Source organism: Salvelinus fontinalis, chromosome 13 (assembly GCF_029448725.1).
Source record: "Salvelinus fontinalis isolate EN_2023a chromosome 13, ASM2944872v1, whole genome shotgun sequence".
Taxonomy (NCBI): domain Eukaryota; kingdom Metazoa; phylum Chordata; class Actinopteri; order Salmoniformes; family Salmonidae; genus Salvelinus; species Salvelinus fontinalis.
The window spans coordinates 46,555,890-46,563,200 of NC_074677.1; positions in this window are offsets into that span (position 1 = coordinate 46,555,890).

Here is a 7,311-nt window from a genome sequence, read left to right on the forward strand (position 1 = left end):
TTACGACATAGGTCAAAGGTTATGACATTATGACAAAGGCTTATGTTAAAAGGTCTAATGTTGTAAGGTTATGGTGTTCGATATTCTGTTGATGTAATGGGGACAAAATGGGGATGTTATGGTGATGTTATGGGGACGTCATGTTGATTTTACATAAGATTACCTTTAACAGAGAAAGCATAAAGTATTATCTCTTCTTCCCAGTCTAGCCCCGGTGCATTATTGAACAAACTGAAGGCACGTTATTCAGACATTCTTGAAGGAAAATGGCATCAAGCATCAGAGTGCTGATCTCACACGAGAGGTGAAAAGGTGAAAGAAGAGCTGATCTCACTGCAGGGAAAGGTGAAGAGGTCACAGTTGTGACCTTTGATGGGGTTGATGCTATAAGAACAGCCTGTGGTCAAACAGAGTTAGTTCTCAACTGAAGATCCTACTGTTTCAGCACACACCCCAACTTAACTCTCAGATTATCCCTATGGGATCCTTGTATCTGGATTATATCCTTCCTTTTGATTTAATCACATCTGAACCTGTGGGTTTCCTCATGGCCAGGGATAGATATACACTACAGGAATCAGAAATTGTAGAATTACACTTAAGTTTGAAGCAGGAACCTGTAGGTGAGAGAGGAGAGGGTGAGGAGGTGAAATACACATGGTTAGCAGATGTTATTGCGAGTGTAAAGAAATGCTTGTGCTTCTAGTTCCGGCAGTGCAGCTACATCTAACAAGCAACAAACAATTCCAAACAATTCCACAACAACTACCTAATACACACAATCTAAGTAAAGGAATTGAATAAGAATCTATAAACTCAGCAAAAAAAGAAACGTCCCTTTTTCAGGACCCTGTCTTTCAAAGATAATTCGTAAAAATCCCCAAAACTTTACAGATCTTCGTTGTAAAGGGTTTAAACACTGTTTCCCATGCTTGTTCAATGAATCATAAACAATTATTGAACATGCACCTGTTGTAACGGCTGTCATCCTCTTCTTCCTCTGAAGAGGTGTAGCAAGGATCGGACCAATACGCGGCATGGTAGGTGTCCATGTTTTAATATGGAAAACTGAACATGAACACAAATACAAAAACAACAAACATGAACAAACCGAAACAGTCCCGTGTGGCACAAACAATGACACAGGAAACAATCACCCACAAAATACCCAAAGAACATGGCTGCCTAAATATGGTTCCCAATCAGACACAACGATAAACACCTGCCTCTAATTGAGAACCAATCTAGGCAACCATAGACTTACATAAACACATAGAATGAACACAACCCCATAAATCTACAAAAAAAACCTAGACAGTACATACACCCTAGACGAGACAAAAACACACAAACCACCCTCGTCACACCCTGACCTAACCAAAATAATAAAGAGAACAAAGATAACTAAGGCCAGGGCGTGACACCTGTGGAACGGTCGTTAAAACACTAACAGCTTACAGACGGTAGGAAATTAAGGTCACAGTTATGAAAACGTAGGACACTAAAGAGGCCTTTCTACTGACTCTGAAAAACACCAAAAGAAAGATGCCCAGGGTCCCTACACATTAGGCATGCTGCAAGGAGGCATGAGGATTGCAGATGTGGCCAGGGCAATAAATTGCAATGTCCGTACTGTGAGACACCTAAGACAGTGCTACAGGGAGACAGGATGGACAGCTGATCGTCCTCGCAGTGGCAGACCATGTGTAACAACACCTGCACAGGATCGGTACATCCGAACATCACACCTGCAGGTGTGTTGTGCCTGCTCAGCGTGTCTGGTCTCCGGTACGCGGTTTCGGTCCAGGTTATCCTGCGCCGGCTCTGCGTGCTGTGTCTCCGGAGCGCTGGGAGGGTGCAGTGCGTCCTATGCCTACGCTCCGCTCGTGCTGGGCAAATGTGGGAGTGGAGCCTAAGGGAGAGGTGCGTGTAGTAGGCACTAAATCTCCAGTGCTCACCCACAGCCCGGTTCAACCTGTGCCTGCACTCTGGAGGGTCCGGGCTAGAGTAGTATTCCAGCCTGGGGGAGTGGTGCCAAGGCTGCGCACCAGAGCTCCAGTGCTCCCCCACAGCCCGGTCCTTCAGGTGCCTCCTCCTAACACCAAGCCTACTGTAGGTCTCCCCAGCCTGGTGGGTCCTGTGGCAGCCCCACGCACCAGGCTGTCTCTCCGTCTCCGCCCAGCGCCGTCTGAGCTGTCCGTCTGCCCAGCCCCGTCTGAGCTGTCCGTCTGCCCAGCGCCGCCTGTGCTGCCCGTCTGCCCAGCGCCGTCTGAGCTGTCCGTCTGCCAAGCGCCGCCTGCGCTGCCAGAGCCGCCCGCCAGTCAGGAGCTGCCAGAGCCGCCCGCCATTCAGTAGCTGCCAGAGCCGCCCGCCAGTCAGGAGCTGCCAGAGCCGCCCGCCAGTCAGGAGCTGCCAGAGCCGCCCGCCAGTCAGGAGCTGCCCCTCAGTCCGGAGCTGCCCCTCAGTTCGGAGCTGCCCCTCAGGCCGGAGCTGCCCCTCAGGCCGGAGCTGCCCCTCAGGCCGGAGCTGCCCCTCAGGCCGGAGCTGCCCCTCAGGCCGGAGCTGCCCCTCTGTCCGGAGCTGCCCCTCTGTCCGGAGCTGCCCCTCTGTCCGGAGCTGCCCCTCAGTCCGGAGCTGCCTCTCAGTCCAGTGGGGCCTTTAATTAGGATCTTAGACCCTAGGTCGGAGGCGATGGTCGTCCCTCTGAAGAGGCCCTTGAAGAGGGCAATGACTATGGTAGAGTGGGGTCTACGTCCCGCACCCGAGCCGCCACCATGAATGAGGCCCACCCGGACCCTCCCCTTTAGATTAGGGTTTTGCGGCCGGAGTCTATGGGCACGTACTGGCGACACCGTGCGCTTACCCGCATAACACGGTGCCTGACCAGTAATGCGTTGCTTGTCAGTGAGAGAAGTTGTCACAGTTGTCAGTGAGAGAACATTTATTTTTTTGCTGAGTTTACATATAAACATATGGATGAGCAATGACCAAGCGGCATAGGCAAGATGCAATAGATGGTAGAAAATACAGTATATACATATGAGATGAGTAACGCAAGTTATGTAAACATTATTAAATTGGCAATATTAAAGTGACTAGTGATCCATTTATTAAAGTGACCATTGATTTCAAGTCTGAATGTGGGCAGCAGCATCACTGTGTTAGTGATGGCTGTTTAACAGTCTGATGGCCTTGAGATAGAAGCTATTTTTCAGTCTCTCGGTCCCAGCTTTGATGCACCTGTACTGACCTCGCCTTTTGGATGATAGCGGGATGAACAGGCAGTGGCTCGGGTGGTTGTTGTCCTTGATGATCTTTTTGGCCTTCCTGTGACATCAGGTGCTGTAGATGTCCTGGAGGGCAGGTAGTTTGCCCCTGGTGAGGCGTTGTGCAGACCGCACCACCCTCTGGAGAGGCCTGTGGTTATGGGCGGTGCAGTTGCCATACCAGGCGGTTATGCAGCCCGACAGGATGCTTTCAATTATGCATCTGTAAAAGTTTGTGAGGGTTTTAGGTGACAAGCCCAATGTATTCAGCCTCCTGAGGTTGAAGACACGCTTTGTGCCTTCTTCACCACACTGTCTGTGTCGGTGGAACATTTCAGTTTGTCCGTGATGTGTATGCAGAGGAACTTAAAACTTTCCACCTTCTCCACTGCTGTGGATAGGGGGGTGCTCCCTCTGCTGTTTCCTGAAGTCCCCGATAATCTCCTTTGTTTTGTTGAGTGAGATATTGTTTTCCTGACACCACACTCCGAGTGCCCTCACCTCCTCTCTGTAGGCTGTCTCGTCGTTGTTGGTAATAAAGCCTACTACTGTTGTGCCGTCTAAAAACGTGATGATTGAGTTGGAGGCGTGCATGTCCACGCAGTCATTGGTGAACAGGGAGTACAAGGAGGGGGTTGAGCACGCACCCTTGTGGGGCCCCAGTGTTGAGGATCAGCGAAGTGGAGATGTTGTTTCCTACCGTCACCACCTGGGGGCGGCCCGTCGGGAAGTCCAGGACCCAATTGCACAGGGCGGGGTTGAGACCCAGGGCCTCAAGCTTACTGATGTTGACTGCTGAGCTGTAGTCAATGAACAGCACTCTTATATAGGTATTGCTCTTGTCCAGGTGCAATATGGCAGTGTGCAGAGTGATGGAAATTGCATCGTCTGTGGACCTATTGGGGCGGTATGCAAATTGAAGTGGGTCTAGGGTGACAGGTAAGGTGGAGGTGATATGATCCTTGACTAGTCTCTCAAAGCACTTCATGACGACAGAAGTGAGTGCTACGGGGCGATAGTCATTTAGTTCAGTTACCTTTGCCTACTTGGGTACAGAAGAATGGTGGCCATCTTGAAGCATGTGGGAACAGCAGACTGGCATAGGGAGAGATTGAATATGTCCGTAAACACACCAGCCAGCTGGTCTGCGCATGCTCTGAGGACGCGGCTAGGGATGCCGTCCGGGCCGGCAGCCCTGCCAGGGTTAACACGTTTAAATGGCTTGCTCACGTCGGACACGGAGAAGGAGGGGCGCAGTCCTTCTAAGCGGGCTGTGATGGTGGCAATTACACCATGAGTCGTTAATCATGAAACATGCACCCCCGTCCTTCTTCCCGGATATATGTTTATTTCTGTCGGCGCGACGCACAAAGAATCCCGGTGGCTAACCAGAAGGTCGCTCCGTCTACCTCTTCTGTGGCGACATCGTTTTGGGTCAGCCTCTGGAATCAGTTCCAATGCCCTGAGTGGTTCGGACAAAGGATCCGCTTCGGGAAAGTTGTATTCCTGGTCATAGTCCTGGTAAGTTGACGTCGCTCTGATATCCAATAGTTCTTCCCGGCTGTATGCAATAACCCTTCAGATTTGCTGGGCTGACAATGTAAGAAATAATACGTAAATTAAACAAAACACTGCAAAGTTGCCTAAGGACTGTCGGCGCCAACTGAGATTGGGAATGGGTGAGGTCAGGGGTTGAGGTGAATGGGTTGGAAAGATAAGGGAAGGAGGGAGGGAAGTATGTGCAGAAAGAGGCAAAGGGATGAGAAGTGAGTGAGTGAGTGAGAGAGTGAGCGCTGGAGGCCAACCTCACATCAATTTGCAGCCGAGCTGTCACCTGTCTGTCCTTGATGCAATGTCATTGAGAGGTGTTTCTGAGAAAGCAGACTCAGAGAAGGCAGACTCCTTGGTAGTGTATTAGGAAGTGTATAGTATTAGCCTTGGAAGCTGGGTTGTAAGGACGACCCCTTGGCAGTGAGCTAGGCACAGTGCATTGGGTACAGCACAGTGCTTGGCAGTCTTTCTCATGTCTGGGTGTTGGCGGGCTTTCAAGAGCTTAGCTCTTAGCACGGCCACTGTTTCTATTCACACACACACTCCTCACAGGAACCCAGGGCACGCAAACTGCACAGTACAGTCGGAACACCAACACAAACACTCATGCATACGGTCAGGTCCAAAATGATTGGCATCCTATTAGCAAAAAATACAAAAAAGAATTGAGATTGGAGAACACATTGGGAGGAATCTTAGAGCATTCCTCCATTCAGAATATTTCCAGATTCTTGATATCCTTAGTCTGAGTTTCTGGACTGACCTCAATGGGGTTCATGTCCGGAGACTGATATGGAAAGAAAGCTCTTAGGCCACACCAGTGGTGGGTTTTGCGTAGAAAGAAAGATGCATACGCAGAAAATAATCCCATACCTACTGTAAAATAGGGTGGTGGAGCTTTAACATAATGGAGCTATTTTACTTCCACTGGTCCTTCGGCCTTGTTAAGGTCAGCGGCATCATGAACTTTACCCAGTCCCGGAACATTTTAGCCAAAAACCTGGTTGCCTCTGCCAGGAGGCTGAAACTTGGCCCGCAAGTGGATCGGGAGGAGGTCAGAGACCTGGTCGTGTGGTGCCAGGACAACAAACTCTCCCTCAACATAATCAAGACAAAGGAGATGATTGTGGACTACAAGAAAAGGAGGACCAGGCAACGCCCTCATTCTCATCGACGGGGCTGTAGTGGAGCAGGTTGAGAGTCCACATCACCAACAAACTATCATGGTCCAAGCACACTAAGACAGTCGTGAAGAGGGAGCAACGAAGCCTATTCTCCCTCGGGAGACTGAAAATATTTGGCATGAGTCTTCATCGAGAGCATCCTGACTGGTTGCATCACTGCCTGGTTCAGCAACTGCTCAGCCTCCGTACGCACTACTACAGAGGGTAGTGAGTACGGTCCAGTACATCACTGGGGCCAAGCTGCCTGCCATCCAGGACCTCTATATCAGGTGGTGTCAGAGAAAGGCCCTAAAAATTGTCAAATAATCCAGCCACCCTAGTTATAGACTGTTCTCTCTGCTACGCACGGCAAGTGGTACTGGAGCGCCAAGTCAAGGTCCAAAAGGCTTCTTAACAGCTTCTACCCCAAGCCATGAGACTCCTGAACAGCTAATCAAAGGGCTACCCAGACCCCTCTTTTACACTGCTGCTGCTACTCTCTGTTTATAATCTATGCATAGTCACTTTAATTCTACCTACATGTACATATTACCTCGACTAACCGGTGCCCCCGAACATTGGCTCTGTACTGGTACCTCCTGTATACAGCCTCGCTTGTTATTTTACTGCTGCCGTTTAATTATTTGTTACTTTTATTTTCTACTTAACACTTAAAAAAAAAAAGCCTTGTTGGTTAAGGGCTTGTAAGTAAGCATTTCACTGTAAGTTTGTTGTACTCGGTGCATGTGACAAATAAAATGTTATTTTATTTGATCTTCGGGCAAGACAATAACCCCCAAGCACATTAATTGACCACAAAAATCTACATTTTGCAATGGTCATATCAGTCTCCAGACATGAACCCCATTGAAGACCTGTGGTTTGAATTGAAGAGGGCAGTCCATAAACTCAGACTAAGGATATCCAAGAATCTGGAAAGATTCTGTATGGAGGAATGGTCTAAGATCCCTCCCAATATGTTGTCCAATCTCAGAAAACATTTCAGAAAAAGGCTCCGTGCCGTCATCCTCGCAGGGTGAAGTATTGAAAACAGGGGTGGAAATAATTTTGACCCCTATCTTTGTATAACAAGTATTACTTGTTAAACTAAATATTTTTCTCTGAGCAATTGTATTAGTATAAAACAATAAAATCTTCCCTTTTTTTGCATTAGACATAGCTCAGTATTTGTATTATTTATTATGCACAGTCTTTTTTCCTCATCTTTATCAAGGGTGCCACATTTTTTGGACCCGACTGTACATACAGTTTACACACACACTGTGCACACAAACGCCCCACACGCACACAAAATAATCATAATACAAAAA